The following is a 19,294-nucleotide window of genomic DNA, read 5'->3' on the forward strand; positions in this document are numbered from 1 at the left end:
CTAGGAGTACAGGTCCACAGGTCACTGAAAGGGCAACACAGGTGGAGAAGGTAGTCAAGAAGGCATACGGCATGCTTGCCTTCATTGGCTGGGGCATTGAGTATAAGAATTGGCAAGCCATGTTGCAGCTGTATAGAACCTTAGTTAGGCCACACTTGGAGTATAGTGTTCAATTCTGGTCGCCACACAACCAGAAGAATGTGGAGGCTTTAGAGAGGGTGCAGAAGAGATTTACCAGAATGTTGCCTGGTATGGAGGGCATTAGCTATGAGGAGCGGTTGAATAAACTCGGTTTGTTCTCACTGGAACGAAGGAGGTTGAGGGGCGACCTGATAGAGGTCTACAAAATTATGAGGGGCATAGACAGAGTGGATAGTCAGAGGCTTTTCCCCGGGGTAGAGGGGTCAATTACTAGGGGGCATAGGTTTAAGGTGAGAGGGGCAAGGTTTAGAGTAGATGTACGAAGCAAGTTTTTTACGCAGAGGGTAGTGGGTGCCTGGAACTCGCTACCGGAGGAGGTGGTGGAAGCAGGGACGATAGTGACATTTAAGGGGCCTCTTGACAAATACATGAATAGGATGGGAATAGAGGGATACGGACCCAGGAAGTGTAGAAAATTGTAGTTTAGTCGGGCAGCATGGTCGGCACGGGCTTGGAGGGCCGAAGGGCCTGTTCCTGTGCTGTACATTTCTTTGTTCTTTGTTTGTTCTTTGTGTGAGAGGCTGAGGAAATGCATGCAGAATTACTGGAGAAGTCTCGGTAGCGGTGCTCTGGGAGGCACTGAAGGCAGTGGTGAGAGGGGAACTGATTTCAATCCGGGCATACAGGGACAGGACAGGTAGGGCAGAGACGGACCGACTGATTAAGGAAATTCTACGGACGGACAGAAGTTACATGGAATCCCCCGAGGCCAGAATTACTCAGGAAACGACAGAGGCTGCAGGCCAAATTTGGGAATCTGTAGAGCAGCTTAGAAAGGTAAAAGGAGCGATTTCTGAGCATGGGGAGAAGGTCAGTAGAATGCTTGCGCAACAACTAAGGAAGACTTGAAATGAAGGCCTGGATTGTTCAACCCTTTCCACTGAATACCTCAATAAAATTGTTTGTTAAAAAAAAAATCTAGAAATGGAAACCTTAGCTTGTGACAACAGAGTGACAACAGCTTACCCATCACTTTATTTTTAAAATATTTGGGGTGTTTTAAAGATTTAAAGGGTGGGGATTTTTAAAGTCTTGACAGCTTGATAGTTCCCTTTGTTAGATGCCTTTGACATGTCCTCTTTACACATTTTACAGTTCCTGTTGATTTTTTTGGTAGTCCCCTTTGACGGGGCCTCTTAACAGGTGCTTCTGACACTTTTGACAGTTGATTTTGACAGGTATATTGACATTTTCAAAGAGCTTAACAATAATGAGTTTATGCACATTTATGGCTAATTTTAACTATTCCAAAGGGCACTGTATCTCCCCAAAGGGCACTTGACCTCCCCCAAAGGGGTCCAGGGATTTGATACATAGGAGTACCATAGCTCTCCAAAGGTATACCCTAGCTGTTCAAACAAATCCATAAAGTTCATACCTGCTCTGTCCAATCTGTACACTTTGGGTTCCACATGCTAAGGCTACCAAAGTCCCACTTCAGTGGAGACAGCTGATGATTTACCTGGCCAGCTGCCTCTATAAAACGCCCATGTACAACTGCGCCTTCCCCATTCCCACACCTGTGAAAAAGGGGAGTGGGTCTTGCGATTTTCAGGCGGTTCTGGCTTTTTCTCCATCATGGCAAACGTCTTTGCCTTGGTTTTCATTTCAGGTCTCCATCATTTGGGTTTTCCTTTTATCAATGTGTATTCAGGAATGTCTATCTCATGATTGTTCAAATTTAAAGTACAATTTTTATGTAGTGCTACATAAATTTCAAGAAAGACCTCTTAGTTGAATGATCTTGTATGTGGCAAACAACGGAACTGATGCCAGATCACAAAATTTCCATCTCTAAGTTACTTCCTTTCTGTGACCTTAACTGATGGTTGTCGACTGAATTATATGTTCAATCAAAGAAAAGGAACAGTAAGCACTGCTTGGTACCTCCCTGCATTTAAATTTTAATGCATACGCTTCAGATGTCCTTATTTTGATGTCATACTGGTGAATCAAACTACTTGGATATAGCAGAAAAAGCGTCCTTTCACAACAAATTTCTTTAGTCCCATTAATGTGTGTTTCTGGAACTCTGCATTAGATAGCAATTCAATTCTTCGCAATCAAATTGAACTGCACTAGTGAGGTTTCAATCTTTCTCACAGAGCACAAGTGATACTAATGGTCGTCATGGATGGTATTCTATGAGATTATGGTGCTTTTTCCTTCACATTTTTCTCAAACTCTGCAGCATTCAACATGGCTGAACAGTTTCTTAAACACCTCTTCTCACATTTCCATTTTGGTTTGGTTGACATGTTTAATTCCATTCTTAATGAATATAATAATCTTTATTAGTGTCACAAATAGGCTTACATAACACTGCAATGAAGTTACTGTGAAAATATCTATGCAATTGTAGCCAAAGAACCTCTACCAAGGAGCCTCGCTTCCTATCCTCACACTGCCAAACAAATCAACAGAAATTACTGTGAATACTCCTTTCCCAGGTGCAGGTTTGAATTCTCACAAAAGGGCAAGCTACACAGGTCCAATTAATACTTTAATGTTCTACATTTATTCACCAAAAAGCAAATTTCCTTTATTTGCTGGACACTAGACGAGAACTCTGGAATTACACATAACAAAGTGCAGACTTGACAGGTTACAAACTTGGCTGTAAGTTTACAATTCCTGCAAATAATAGCATTTTCAGTAATGAATTTGGAAGATAATAGAAACTCATTCAAATTTTAACCTTTTGGGTGTGGGGTACTATTAGTTTTTTCATTCTATACATTTCCAGATAAATTAACAAGATATGTGGGTAATTTAAATGCATCTTATTTACTGTCTCACAAGTTTAGGCTGAATGGAACAGTTCAATCAATACTTCACATTTTCACACATTGTTTTTAATGTGATGGAAATATCCTCAAGTGGATAATGATATTGCCATTGAGTGCAACTTCAAACTGCATTAACTGTGCCATTAGTTACAATGTATTAGATTTACAATTGATGAAACAGTGCATCAAGATTAGTTTAATAAAGTTCTAAATCAACAGAAAATGCTTTTAGAAAGTACCAGGTGTATAATTATCCAAGAACTATTGAACTAATCTAGCTGTAATGCTCAATATTAAACTGAAATACCTTTGACAGTTAATTGCTTTATGCAAAACTAAGGCTCTCCTTGCACAATAATGAAATATCATACAAGAAATCACAGAACAAAGAGACCAGTGAGGTTTTCTGCCAAACCTGGTCCCACCAGCAGAATTATCCAACCCCACCCCATAACAAAGGAATGCCTTTGCTTTTGCAATACCGTTTCAGCTCACTCTTCGTTGGGATAAAGAAAGACCAGAAACAAATTTAATCTTTATATCGGTTAGAAAACTAACCGGCCAAGGATTTGCAGCCCTCCCCAGCAGGTTTTCCTGCTGTTCGTGCCACCGGAGAACCCACCATGGGGGGTAGTGTTGTTTTCGGCAGGATTGGAAGATCTCGTCAGTGGAAAGGGCCGAAATATCCAGGCCTTCATTTCAAGTCTTTCAGCCACTTTTCATATTCAGTAATAGATAAGTATGCTAGCAGGAGGATTGGCTGAGGAAAGCAAAATCACTACAAATAAAATCGCAAAAAAATGTATTTGGTAAAAACAAGACCTCAGTGTGGAGACTTCTTAACCCATCTCTTCTTGCATCAGTGATAAATAAAGATGGGTGTATCATTATCGGTGGTGCCTTCATTATTGCTGCAATGGAAAGGCCTCTTGATGGGTATGACAGTTGACAGGTAATTAAAAGCCACCAAATTTTAGTCTGACATATCAGTACAGCAATTTCCAAGATATGGGAATGAAGACAAACGTTTGATCTCTTTTTGAACTGTGAAGTTAACTGATATCAGAGGAATTTGTTTTTAGCAGATGGTGCAATAAAGTAAGGCTTTGTCCTCAATTGTGCACAGATCATTGTTTCCTCTAACTTCTGTTCGCTATGCACGGCTGTGTGGTCCCTTTAAAACTAGTCATACAGGCATTGATGTTTAAGGGACCATGTCTCTTTGTTCCCTAGACGGCATATTCCTGAATGCTGCCCAGCCACACGCTCACACAGCTCAGCGGGAAAATCGGTGCAGATACTAGGGAGGGTCCTAAGATGAACGAGGCCAGGAGGGATGTCCTGTTCCCCCGAGGGTCCTGGAGGGTAAGCCACAGGGCAGCCAGAGCCGTCTGGGAGGTTGGATATGTAGGGTAGGGGGGTGCACGGCAGGTAAAAAGGGACCTCTGGGAGGTTGGGGCCATGACAGGTGTGGGGTAGTGCCCATGTGTATGAGGATGACATTACCCATGGGTGGGCACAAGCTCACTTAAAAGGTTGAGGCACCCTTTCAAAATGGCAACCTGATCTCGGAGTTCAGCTGCCAGTGCTAAAAAACATTCTAAGGATGCGATTCCAAGCTTCCTGGCGCTCGGCATGGCGAGGGCGGCAATGCTATTCAATGTTAATTGGTCCACCTAACGAGGCCCCACGGGCTTCTCGCACAAATGAAGGCTCACCAGCCGATTCGCCGGCACCGCGCTCGCCAGCCCACCGCTAACTAGGTCGAGCAGCAGTTAAGCAGAACTTGCTCAACCAACCCCAACCAGCTCACAACAATGGCACCCAGGAGACCGGCCCCAGGATTCGGAGATGCAGATCTGCAGAGGCTGCTAGACGAAGTGGAGGCCAGGAGGGATGTCCTGTTCCCCCAAGGATCCCGGAGTGTTAGCCAAAGGGCAGCCAGTGCCGCCTGGGTGAGGTGGCGACGGCTGTGAGTGCCGGGAATGTGACCAGGAGGACGGGCCTCCAGTGCAGTAAAAAGGTCAACGACCTACATCGGGCAATACGAGTGAGCTGACTTTAAGTCCTCCCCGCGCCCCCCCCCCCTCCCCCCCCACTCCCCAGAGACCTTTCCGTCCCATGTGAGCACCCACCCCCCAACTCTCCAGCAACTCCCAACCCTCCCCCTTCAACACCCCCCCCCGAATCCTTCCGTCCCAATTCCCCCCCTCCCACCAATGTGAACCAGGCATGTGGCTAACGATGCCCTCTCTGAGTCTCCTCAGAAAAGCTCTCCCACAATCGCCGGGAGAGGACCCAGACTGATGGTGGAGTGCCAGACATAAGAATCCTCACCACCTTCAAGGAGCGGGCCCTGGAGGTGACTTATGTAGCCGCAGACAGGGCGGTCACCAACACGGATGTCGTAGAGGTGAGGAACCACCAGGCTGCACCCGGAGAATGTGCCAAATGTGACTTGTTATTGCCTTACTGACAGATCGATCCCTCCCACTGACCATATATCTATTCTCCCACAGGTCCTTCAGCCGACGGCACCGGCCCATCGATGGTGGCCCCTCTCCAGCCTCACATGAGAGCACCTCGGAGGAGAGCTCTGAGGATGCCACCGTAATAGTTGTGTCACAGCTGTCATCCCAACCCTCCATCAGCGCAGATACATGCACCTTGGTAGGAAATGTTAGTGGACAGGCTTCTGGGGCACAATCTGGTGAGCACCAAACTGCTGCTGATGTACATCAGATGGAGGCAGGAATCCCCAGGCGAGACAGCAGTCGGAGGTCTGATGGATTCCAGGCCCTGCTGGATCCCAGCCTGATGCAGAGCCTGTGGAAGAGGTCATGCTGGAGCTGATGGAGACGTTGGGGTGCAGCCGTGACATTTAGAGGGAGATGTCAAAGTCACTCCAGCAGATCCATAGCCGCTTGGAGGAGTCCCAAAGACTACGGGCGCAGGAGATGTTGCCGGCAATGCGTGGCTCCAAGGCCATCACTGCAAAGATGGGGACCGCAGTGGAGAGCTTGGTGCACACACCGGCACCATTAGTTAAGGTAACCAAGGCTTTGCGCAGTCGATGACGGCCATGGCTGAGGGTCTTGGCAGAATGTCAACTCGCTGGTGGATGTGACCCAGCAACAGGCTGGCTTTGATGAGATACTGCAGAACATGAGAACATGAGAACTCTCAGATGGGAATGGCCAAGGCGCTGCGGAGCTTGTTCCAGTCGCAGGTTGGCATTGTCGAGGCGCTGCAAAGCATGGCCCAATCACTGGGGAGCATCGCCGAGGGCGTCGAAACGATGGTGCAGACCATGGGGAACCGTCAGGGCTGGCAAAGCCAGATAATGTAGGGCAGCTGGGGCTCGAATCAGTTGCCCCTCCATCCCAAGGTGAACAACAGGGCCCTATGGGCACCGAGCGGGAGGAGGGGGAACCTGGTGCCAATCCGGATCCGTCCCATGGAGTGACAACGGTGGCGACCAGCTCCCCCGAGTTCCACCCCTCTGATGATGCTGTATCTCACAGCCAGTACACGGGACAGGGTGGCACAGCTGTGAATAGAATTTACAGAACAGAAGGAGGCCATTCGGCCCATCGAGTCTGCACCAGCTCTTGGAAAGAGCACCCCACCCAAACGCCACCCTATCCCCATAACCCAGTAACCCCACCCAACACTAAGGGCAATTTTGGACACTAAGGGCAATTTATCATGGCCAATCCACCTAACCTGCACATCTTTGGACTGTGGGAGGAAACCGGAGCACCCGGAGGAAACCCACGCACACACGGGGAGGATGTGCAGACTCCGCACAGACAGTGACCCAAGCCAGAATCGAACCTGGGACCCTGGAGCTGTGAAGCAATTGTGCTATCCACAAGGCTACCGTGCTGCCCCTAATGTGCCGCTGACAAGTGAACCGGGGTCCTCTGGCCTCAGAGCCCTCAAAAGATGCCAGCCAGGGGCATCAAAGGCCACGGGACGAGGTAAGCAGCTGGCTGCCTCCACCTCAGATGTGTATCCTGGGGACACACCTAGAAGTAGCGGTTGAGCTCGAAGGGACAGGCATATTGTGGATCAGAGGGCACCAGGGGATAGGGGTAGAGGATGGGGGGGGCAGCACCATTGAGAGGGTGGGGAATTGTAAAACACAATAAACACCCCTGTATACAACCAGTATGAAGTCTCTGTCACTTTCTTCCGCCCAACTTCCATACATTGGCCCATCTCTCCAGGCAGCTCCCCTTTCCCGTGGCATTCACTCACCCTCCGGCCGTGGACATGTCCCCGGAGCTGTGTCCCATCCCCTGCGTGTTTGGATGTTGGCTGCTGTGTGTGTATGTTTGCCTCCCGCAGGGTTCAAGCACAGTGTTAATGCATCAAGGTGTGATTGGGATGCTAGGCAATGACTCCCACATGCTACATGGCCCACCCACCCACGGGAATCCACTTGGGTTGTGTGAAGTGCTCACTTAACCACAATTGCCAATTTCCTATTAGCATTAGCCATCAGCCACACGACCAGAGGCCTTGGCAGTCGGAGGGGGTTATGGGTGGTCAGTAGGGCAGAGACAGGAGTTGCCCCTGGAAGGAGTACACACAATCCTGGGGTTGGCATGGTGGTGCCGTGCACGGTTGCCCCACCGACCACCCATAACCCTTACCAATGGCCATATAGCTGGAGACCTCCAATCCCCTTGGAGACCCCCACGAGTGCCGTTCCGTCTGATCCCCATTTGTGGGGTCCAGTACCAAACAGCGCTTGCCCGAGGTCTTCAAGGCAAAGGGACTGAATCCCAAAGCCACAGGTACCTCGGGAATATGCACCTTAGAGTACAGCTTACTGCCTTGCTCAAATCTGCAGATTCACCTTGCAATGTCTCGCAAGATTGCGTTGAATTTCACGAGGCGTTGCGAGCTGGGTAGATCCCGGGAGCGGGGTCTCCCTGCTTTTACCGGCCACGCTGCACTGCCGCGAGATGTTTTTCCAGCACACCGTGGTCGGAGGATCGCGCCCGAAGTGTCATTGGATAGCGGTGGGGAACTCGCCGGCAGATCCGGGGATAAACTCACTGAAAAACCCGCCACAAATGAATTTAGAAATTTTGGGGGAGAATCACGCCCTTAGGAACTTATCCATTAAATCGCGCCCTAAGTGAGGGGGAATACCGGTCTGGATCGCACCCAAACATCCAGCAGAAATCCCACCGCTAAACTTCTACAAATTGACATTTAGTCATTTTTGGGGAGAATTGTGCTCAACGATTTGGAAATATGAGGAATTGTCTATTGAGGTAGTTTTAAGGACTTTACCACCTATTAAGGAATGCAAAGTTTCCTGTGTTTGAAACTCAGACCAGTCGCCTTATTATACAAAGGTTAATAAAGAGGCTGAGAGGATAAAATGAATTCTGAAACAAGAGAGTTGTTACACAACAACTTTCATTGCAACTATAGATAAAAGCCCAATGGAGTTAATAGCAAGAAAACAAATTAAAACTACGGTGCCTATTTTTGGACAAAAGTCTGAAGCCAACATAACCAAGCAGAAAACTGATTAAATAGGCCAACAAAGATGTACGATTACCAGCATTGCTTTAACAAGCGATATTCAGTTAGAGTATACCCAAAGCTAATATCTGGTGATCAAGTGAGGACTAAGCTTGATGAGAAGATTGACAGATCAGTACCAGGCTCTAAGGTCATATGAAATGTTAACAGCTGTTGCAACATCCATAGGAATCGGAGATTTTCAAGTTCAAGGGAGATTGCGTTCGATCAAGATTTATAGGTGAAGAATGAGTTACGAGCAGTACCAGACAAAATTGATCCTGAAGATATTCTTGTACAAATGTTATTTCCTACTTCAAGATTCACTCCAGATGGCAATTGTTCCACCAGTGAAAACAGGAACACAAAAACTTGAAGTAAAATGTTTTCATTGGCATAACTCATTCTGATGAGTAGTTTACATCAGTAAAATGCGCTGGGGCAAACTATTGCTCTGCAAAGCTAGAGCAGTCTACACAGAAATCCAATTTGGATATGCTTGTTTAATTAGTGTGCGATGAGAAATCATTTCCACTTTTAAGAAATTGAATTTAGAGTTTGACAAGTGACTGAGTGATTGGAATGTTTCTTCACTCAAATAGTTGCCAAATTCTGGTGCCTGTTGAAAGAAGCAGAGTCAAATGCTATTTCCTTCTTGAAAAAAACTGTTTAAAAACAAGAGAACGTTGGTATAATCATACATAATCCATCTTATTAGAGTTGTGAATGCAAGTAAAAACTTGATTTACCAGACAGTGTCTCTGAGAAAAAAAGGAGTTCTGCTTTTCAATAAACAAAAGAATACAGGTGGAAGGATTACTTGCACCGAACATGCCCATCCCCTATTGACGTTTGTTCCTCTTTGGATAGAAAGCTCTTCATTGAGGCAGCCAGTTAGGTTGAACTTGAAAAGTTCCTGATCAATGGACTTTTATTAAAAGAAGAAGCTGGACTTGAACTAAAAGACTCTGGGCTCACGGAGCTTTTGTGTGGCGGTGGTCTGTTAAATTATCCTGTACTGTAATGTTTTATCTAAGATTGTTTTCAGCCTGGACAGAGAGCGGGGACTGGAGGGCGCACTGCTTAGGGTGATTTAGGGAGATTGCAACGAGGGGGGGGGGGGGGGGGGAGAGAGAGAGAGAGAGAGAGAGAGAGAGAGAGGCCCTGCAAGGGGGGCCCTGCACTTGGCAACTTTTGGCGGGAGAGCGGGGCTTCTGATGGGGGGGATGGGCTTGGGACGGGTTAAGGGACTTGAAAGGGCACGGGGAGATACAATCAGGTTAATGGGTCCTTGGTGTGTGGGGGGAGGGCCCGAGCACTTGGGCGGGAGACAGTCAGGCGCCAAGGGCAGGGGTCAGCGTAGCTAGCGTAGGTCGGGGGCACCAGGGAGAGTAGGAGAAGGGGCGGGCTAGGGCCAAGCGCAGGGCGGACCTGGCAGGTCAAGCCTCGGGGGGGGGGGGGGGGGACACAGCCGGGAAAGAGAGCAGAGAAGACTTAAGTGGGCAAGGGGGGTGGGGGTGATCAGGGATCCCCCGGGGGAGGAAGCCGCTTGCAGGGAACAGTGTAGGAAACCGACAGCAGCAGCACCCGGGGGGAGGAGGGTTAGAGCCACATTAGTTTAGTTGAACACGTGGGGCATGGGCAAACAGAGCTGATAGGGGAAGTGCCTTATTAATATGTTTATTCTTTCCCACTGTTCATTTTCAATATGTTAAGGCTTTTGTATATGGCCTTCTTTTTTCTCTGTAAATGTTACAAATCTGTTTAAACAAAAAATTTCAACAAAAAACAAGTTCCTGATCAGATTGTAGTTTGTTTTCCTTTAGATTCTGATTTGTATAAGTATTCACATTGAGGTGCACAATCATTTATTTGTTACCTCAAGGTATATACAATAGCTAATGTAAACCTTTGATCTATGAAAAGGAACAAGAACGGTATTGAAGATAGGGAAAAGTAATATTGAAGTGTGGAAATATGATTTCTGATGGTTTTGATGTAATGCCATGCTTGAGAAATACCAGGCTTCAACAAGAAGAATATGCAACCCCTTCAACAAGAATATTAAAGATAGGAGTAGTGAGATAGAGAATGAGATTAAAATGTAGAGAAAAATACTAGCTTAACTTCATGGAGTAAATGGCCGGTTTCTGTTCTGCAACATTCTACAATTCCATCAGAAAAAAATGAACGACTAATTTGAACCACAGAATTTTTTTTGATTTCTCTTCTGCTGAAATGCAAATAACAGAATTGTGAAGACAAGCATTTGATTTCTCGTTAAATATTTCCTCAGTCTTGTATAATCACACCTCAATCACCAGAACTGATGTTGTTTCTTTCAGTACCATCACCACCAGTCACCAAAGGATTTACCCTGGACACCTCAACCCATTCCTCATTCCTCATCTCCAAGCTACTGATTTGCAACATCATTGACAAGCATGGTGATGTGTGTTCAACTGAATCACCTCTGTCCCTAGGACTGCTTCCATGACAGAATTCTCTGATTGAGGTCAGGATCCTGATTTGGGATCAATGCCAGGTCCAAACCTCACACCATGTCAGAAACAGTCAGCTGACATAATTCTGGAAGAATGGATAAATTGGCGGGCAGGCTCTTGAAGTGGACAGGTCAATAAGATGTCCTCCAGAAATTAAGGAGCTGTAGCCTGCCATTGCAGGTAAGAGAGAGTGCCTCAAGACTCAGCACTTCCTATATAACTAAACTGAAGAAATTACCACAGCTGCCAAACCACAATTGAGGAGGAGGAACTTAATAGAGTTAATAGAGCCTGTCCACCATCAACAAGGCACAAATCGGGAGTGTAATGGGATACTCTCCATTTGACTGGATGAGTGCAGCTCCAACAACACTCAAGAACCTCAACGCCATCCAGGATAAAGCAACCTGTTTGTTTGATACCCCATCCACAAACATTTGTTCCTTCCATTACAGAGACACAGTGGTTGCGGCTTGCATCATCTAGAAGATGCACTGCAGGAACTCACCAAGGCTCCTTAGACAGCACTTTCCAAACCCATGACCACTACCATCTAGAAGGACAAAAAGCAGCACACACCCGAACACCACTACCTGGAGGTTCCCCTCCGAGTCACTCACCACCCTGACTTGGAAATATATCACCGTTCCTTCACTATCGCTGGGTCAAAATCCTGGAACTCCCCGCCCCCCCCCCCCCCCAATAGCACATGTATCTACACCACATGAGCTTCAGCAGTTCAAGACAGCAACTCATCACCGCCATCTTCTCAAGGGCAATTAAGGATGGGCAATAAATGCTGGCCTATCTGGCAATGCCCACATTCTGTGAACAAATTTTAAAAATGTAGCCATTCTGCAGGCTTCCAAGAAAATGGCAAGGAACCAGCATACCAACCAGCATTAGTAAATTCCAGTCAGCCCCCTTCCTTTTCAACCCCAAATCAGCACCAAATTCCTTCCCTAACCTACCCATCAGAAAGCCACTGGCAAATTTGAATCCACCCCTATCACTGCCTGTGTTTCTCAGATTGGATAAAGATCTATTTAAATTCACTGTCAGTTTATATTCAAATAATTTTCAAAAGCATGAAAATGTTTGACTTATCAATGTGAAATATAAATAATGAAATAGTTAGAATTCAATAAGGAAAACAATGCTGCCGGAAATATGTACTCTACAGTTCAAGGGGACTTTTGAAAAGGAATTGTTTCCTTTTCCTTGAGCATTCCCTTTCACACACAAAAAATCTTGCTGTTAAAAAAAGAGTCAAACTAAGCTTCATCTGACTAAAGCTTTAAATATTGTTTATTCAACATTTCTTCAAAAAATAATTGAAAAAGAGACAAGCAGATACTACGAGAAGCTGAGAAATCACTCTACGAAATGCTACTGACACATCCTGGAAAATTGCGTATTCCACACCTGTGAGTTTTCAAACAAAAAATTATATTTATTCACGATTTACATTTTTAATCAGCGACGCAACAAACCCACAGGAAGGTGCAATACCACAGGAGAAATACCGGCTCAGCATCCTGGAATACAGAAGGGAATGGGAGAACAACAGTACAACTGGGTCAATACAATCATTAAACACAATTTATACCTCTAAAAATCCCACCAGATAAAAAGGAAGAAACAGGGTACAGCCATGAAAACATGGTAAAATGGTGCACACCTGCCCATGTGGCGCTTGCTGGCAGTGATCACAGCAGTTCAGGATCGAATTTTCACGTTATATTTGGGCACGCACCAATATACACATCTCCCTCAACTCCAGCAGCACCAGATACACCACTGACACACCTTCACCTCCTTCCCTTGGATACCAGACACATCTGTAACCCTGCAGGATCTAATCATGGATTCATTATCCCCCTCCCATCTCAACAAAAAGGACAGACAACTACCAGGAGTGGATCATAGTATAACAAGGGGTCAGGACCCAGCTGTCAGTCCATATTTCCACACCGTACGCTCACCATCGTTGATGAAAAAATTGCTCAATCAAATAAGGAGCGTCCCAACTAGGGAGGCAATAGGATATCAACTAAGTTCCAGAAGTCAGCTCCATCCCAGGCTCGTGAGGGTGGCATGGTGGCGTAGTGGTTAGCATTGCTGCCTCATGGCGTGGAAGTCAGAGTTCAGTGAGCCAATGTGGCTCATGGTATAAGAATCATCTGAGGGGATTTTGAGGAGAAATCCAGTCATTCACTTGGGTTCAGAGAGGGGGGGATGTCTTACACAGTCATCTTGTGTGCTTAAAAAGGACTTTGTGTTAATGAGACCATTGTAGCTTTGACAAAGAGTCAGACCGGCTGATATTGTCCAGCATTTTCTGTTTTTGTTGGAGAATAAGATGTATTTTATAATCCATGTTAATCTTAAAATCTGTGCATAATTGCTAAACATTAGGGGGGAGTAAAGGAGTATTGTATCATAATCCAATTTTTTCATGTTTGATCATTTTTTTAAACTAATTAGCGGTCCCGTGACCGTTCCAGCAAGTTTTTTTTAAAGTAAAAGTTACGGGGCGGGAATCTCCGAGCCTGCGCCGGGTCGGAGAATCGCCGGGGGACCGCACGATTCCCGCCACGCCGCTCCGACACCGGGCCGCCGATTCTCCAGTCAATCGCGCCAGTGCGGTCACTGCGTCGCCGGTCAGGGGCCATTGAAAGTGGCCCCCGTGACGATTCTCTGCGCTCGAGGGGCCGAGTGCCCGCCAAGGTCGTTCGCGTATGGTCCTACCCGACGGGACTTCACCATTCTGGCTGCGGGGGCCATCCTGGTGGGGGGTGAGGGGAGCCAACTCTGGCGGGGGCCTCCACAGTGGCCAGGCCTGCGATCAGAGGCTACCGATCGGCGGGCGCGCTCATTCCAGGGGGGGGGGGGGGGGGGGTGGTGGCCTATGCTCCTCCGCGCCGGGCCCTTGTAGGGCTCCGCCATGTTGCCCGGGGGGCCGGCTGTGGCGCGCTTGCGCGGACCCGAGCCGGCCGTGGTGCGCATATGCGGACCCGCTCCAGCGGTGTAAGGCCGGCTTTCGGCGCCGCAGCAGCGTACAGCACTCCGGCGCCATTCTAGCCCCTGAGGAAGGGGGGAATAACTGGGCCTAGAGGCCTGTTGACGCCGGCGTCGCTCGCACCGGTTTTGACGCCGGCGTCAACATTTGGCCAGGACTTGTCCCGGCCACGGTGTTATGAGCCAAAGTTCCATTCTGGGATCTTCCTGTCCAATTATAACATCAACTGGGATTGTAACAGTTCCTCTGACTGGTCATTTGGGTTTATTTTTTTCCCACAAGATCTTAGCTGTTTCCCACTGGCCGCTTTCTAGCTTTACTTGTCATGGTTGTTCCTTACCTTCAGTTTTGATTTTCTGTTGTTTTACTTTCAGTCAATCAATAACACATGAAAGCAAAATGCTGGCAACAAAAATATCGAACGTTTAGATGTGACTGACAAAGACTGATGATAGGAAGCAAGGGGAATCCATACAGGAAGTAGAAAACCTGGATACAAGTATTAATATAGATAGATAGCTTGCTGCAGCTTGACTCAGTTGGTAGCACCCTCACCGCTGATGAAGATTGTGGACTGCGCTCCACTGCAGAATTCGAGAACGTAAAATAAGTTGACAGTCATTGAATACTATTTGCTGTATTGGAGATTCCATCCACTGGTTGAGACTTTAAATCAAGGTCAGAATTTTATCTTACTCGCATGTGCCCCTTCCGGAAGCACGTGAAATTGAACAAGAAGACATTGGGCATGTGCAAGTGTCGGAAGCGCACCAGCAAACTGCCAAGCAGGCAATTTAGTCCATGAAAGGGTTAGTTGAAAGTAATTTTACGTGACCCATCTAGTTTTACGGTTGACCAGCAGGCAGATTGGCCAAGCGCCCTTTATGTTTTGTTGCAACCTCAATCCATAGAAACATAGAAAATTGGAGTAGGAGAAGGTCATTCAGCCCTTGGAGCCTGCAACACCATTCAATATGATCATGGCTTATCATGCAAATTCAATATCCCACCTCCGCTTCCTCTCCAAACCCCTTGATCCCTTTAGCCACAAGGGCCACGTCCGGTTCCCTCTTGAATATATCCAGCGAACTGGCCCCAACAGCTTTCTGTGGTAGAAAATTCTACAAGTTCACAACTCTCTGAGAGAAGTTCTTCCTCATCTCAGTCCTGAATGGCTTACCCCTTATTCTTAGGCTGTGACCCCTAGTTCTGGACGTCCCCAACATCGGGAACATTCTTCCCGCCCTAGCCTGTCCAGTCCCATCAGGATTTTATTGTTTCTATGAGATCACCTCGTAACAGCCTCCCCGAACAGGCGGCGGAAATGTGGCGACTAGGGGCTTTTCACAGTAACTTCATTTGAAGCCTACTTGTGACCATAAGCGATTTTCATTTCATTTCATTTCACCTCTCATTCTTCTGAACTCCAGTGAGTAAATGCCCAGTCAATCCAGTCTTTCTCCATGTCAGTCCTGCCATCCCGGAAATTAGTCGGGTGAACTTTCACTGGACAGCCTCAATAGCAAGAATGTTCTTCCTCAAACTAGGAAACCAAAACTGCACACAATATTTAAGGTGTGGCCTCACCAAAGCCCTGTATAATTGCAGCAAAACATCCCCAGTCCTATACTCAAATCCTCTCGCTATAAAGGCCAGCTTACCATTAGCTTTCCTCACCGCCTGCTGTACCTGCATGTCAACCTTCAGCGACTGTTCCACCATGACACCCAAGTCTTGTTGCACTTGCTTTTTTCCTAAACTGCCACCATACAGATAATAGTCTGCCTTTCTGTTTTTGCTACAAAGTGGATAACCTCATATTTACCCACATTATATCGCATTTGCCAAGTAATTGTCCAATCAGCCAGCCTATGAAAGTCACCCTGCAGCCTCTTTGCATCCTTCCTGTCGGAGCGCATTTTGGACGCAAGGGTGTTGCCATAAACCTAATCACTGAAGAGGACAGACGGACGCTGCGTGACATTGAATCGTTCTACAACACTACTATGGATGAGATGCCGATGAACGTGGCCGATCTGATCTAATTTTTTTAGCTCAATGTTGTCTGCAAGTTTAGAAATATTGAATGGATGAAATGTCAGGGCTTAAATAAAAATTTAAAAGGTGCCTGTACACTGCGGTTTGCACTCCAAAGTGCTGCCTACAGTGTTAACAGTGTTTTTCCATTGGGATTTATTTTGTACAGGTCTGTAGCTCCCTGAGACGGTTCCTCAGTGGCTGTCCCCTTGAGGGAGCCCATTTGAAGCACCAGGCACTTTGCTCGGCGCTCACCCTCTTCGGCAATGCTGAGTCTTTCCAAGCGCGCATTTCACGCTGCTGTTAAAATGCGTTCCAGTGCCGATTGCAGCCAGAAGCGTGCGTCCCGCCTGCTTCTAGGCCCACTGAGTGCACACACCCGATGGGCAAACGTTCAGGCCAAAGGATCCATCTGCCTGTTCCAGTAATCAACCTGGATGTTAATGGTCTCATTAGGGTAGGGAGTGCAACTGATGTCCTGGTTAATGTTCCTTTTGCAACTGAGAAACCTGCCATTTTTCACTTTCAGAGGAGGAGCCCAGAAGGTAATCTCACAGAATTACAGTATAAGAAATATTAGATATAAATATGGATCCTTACTTCATCTAAACTGCGAAGATAGATTAAAGAGATAATGGATATAGGTTGAGGCAGTAGATTTTGAACTGAGATGAGCACTACTTCTTGGAGGTGGTGGTGAATTTGTGGAACTCTCTGCCCCATAATGCGGAGTCGTTAAATGGTTTCACGAAGAAGATAGATATATTTCTGATTTTTTAAAAACAGGTTAAAGGGATATGGATTTGAGACCAGGAAGTGATCAGCCATGATCTGATTGAATGACAGAGCAGGCTCAAAGGGCTTTATTGCCCACATTTGCTCCTAATTCCTATGTTTAAACTATAAAAGGATTGTAAGCTTTTTCTGTACAGCTAAAATGGTCTGAAGGGGTTTCCTCATTCGTACCAATCTTATCAGTTAACACCATAAGCAGATGAAACTGGTCAACGCATTATGGTTTCTGGGACCTTGCTGTGTGAAATGACTGCTCCTTGTTTGAATATCAAAACGTTTCCTGGGAGAAGTGATGAGATACTACACAAATGCAAGACCTTCCTTTGTTTAAATCAATAAAGCATCACCTCAGGACAACACAAGCCAGAAAAACCCTGAAATGTTTCCACTGCTTTCACTATTCTTTTCACAGAGTGATAATCTTCAAATATGAAGTAAAAATCACTTAACCAAACTGATTTGAAAAACAAATATATTGCTACAAAGGAGACACTACTGTACACAAGAATTTGCTCAATGATGGAACATCGTTAAAGAAAGCATTGTAATTCTAGCTGCAAAACACATTTGATTATCCTACAGTTTGAAGTTCCGAACACCCACAGAGAACAAACTCTGAGTAAATGGTCTATTCCTTTCTGATATATTTCCAGAAAGAACAAAGATTTGGTACAGTGCATATACATGTTTCGGTACATATAATCTGGAAACCTCAGGTGTGGCCTCATTTTATCTATAGTAATTATGGGCATGATTCCAATGACTGCTTTTGAAGAATGTCCTCTAACTAGTGAACCCTCATCTGAAATATACAACTATTAATTAATTAACCAAATTATTTCAATCTTTTAACTGTTCAGAGGCTGTTTTTAGTGCCATTTACAGGTGGCATATTCATTTATTTCCAACAGATAGCGCCCAGATCTTTTGAAGAGCTATAATTGTTAGATTGACGCTCCGCATTGCGGTGTGAGGTGCTGCAGAGGGTGAATGCCTCGACCCCGTGTGCGAGGCTGAGGCTTGATACAGCTGAAAGTTGTACACAGGGCGCACCTCACAAAATCAAGGATAAGCCGACTGTTCGGGCTGGAGGATGTCTGTGAGTGATGTGGGAGGGGTCCCGCAAACCATGTCCATATGTTTTAGTCCTGCCCTAAGCTGGAAAGTATTTGGACGGCAGTATTTAGCATGATCTCGGGGGTTTTACTTTTGAATGTGGAGCCCGGTCCCCTAGAAGCCATTTCCGAGGTGTCGAACCGGCCCGAGTTGCAGGCAGAAGTTCTAGTCTTCGCCTTGCTGATCGCTCGTAGGCGGGTCCTGTTGGAGTGGAGGTCAGTCTCTCCACCCTGTGCCTCGGCATGGCACGGGAACTGCTGGTGTTTTTGACCCTGGAGAAGGTGAAGTTTGAGTTGAGAGGTGGCGAAGGAGGGGTTCTACAATTGTTGGGGTTTGTTCATTATACACTTTCGGGAGTTGGTTACCATAGACTGCTGAGGGGGTTTCGGGGGAAAGGGTGGGGAGCTTTTTGGGTTTGGGTGTGATTGTTTCCTTTTATATATTGTTAGGGTTATTCTTGTTTTTCATTTGTATGATGAAAATTTGTTGAATAAAAATATATTTTTTTTTTAAAGATTGCCGCTCCACGCAATGATCACGTCCTGTGTCCCTCCCCAACCCCTTTTGTCATATATTGTACATCAATGATTTAAAAAAGGAGAATTTAATTTTCTGCTAGAAACCTCTAAACATTGAAAAATATTTCAACCTATACAGTATCCATACAGTGTAAGGTCTGATAGATTCCTATGAATCATGTTACAAAGGCACAACTGAAGAAATAATTCCTCATAAAAATAAATAACTATTTCAAGAACTGCAGAAAATTTGCTTCATCCCACAAAGGACTTTAACAAAGGAGCCCAGAAGACACAATAATTTAAAAAATAAGAGTGGAAGAACTTCAGATAAATAGCTTTAAGAATTTATACACCAGACAATTCTGCCCTCTACTGTTACAATGACAGAGACCAAAAAACTGATATGCTGTTTTTTGGAAGAATGAAAATGTCATTGTGACTGTCACTCATAGATGTCTTGAGGATTTTAATAGAATATCATGGTGTGAAATCTTTGTACAATATCTGAACTGTTGCACTCAACAACAGAATTATATATTGTGCCCTTCCAAAATTTAATGGTAACCAGAGAGAACATTTTAAATTGTATATGAACACTATGGTAACACCCTGGTGGTGATGGTGGTCAGTGTGAAGGAAATTTGAGGAGTGAACACAAAGTGGCGTGTTAGCACGACATTAAAGGACACTGACCGCAAAGTAATTCCACCCTTTTCACAGTAACTTCATTGCAGTGTTAATGTAAGCCGGCTTGTGGCACTA

At 45.9% G+C, this 19,294-nt stretch overlaps 1 protein-coding gene across 5 annotated transcripts in view; it reads right to left on the reverse strand.

Annotated features, from left to right (window-relative positions):
- The window catches only part of asxl2 (ASXL transcriptional regulator 2), a 430,279-nt gene that overhangs the window by 255,752 nt on the left and 155,233 nt on the right, over nucleotides 1-19,294 (reverse strand). The gene's annotated exons all lie outside the window — the stretch shown is intronic.

The sequence above is a fragment of the Scyliorhinus torazame genome, chromosome 4 (assembly GCF_047496885.1).
Source record: "Scyliorhinus torazame isolate Kashiwa2021f chromosome 4, sScyTor2.1, whole genome shotgun sequence".
Taxonomy (NCBI): Eukaryota; Metazoa; Chordata; class Chondrichthyes; order Carcharhiniformes; family Scyliorhinidae; genus Scyliorhinus; species Scyliorhinus torazame.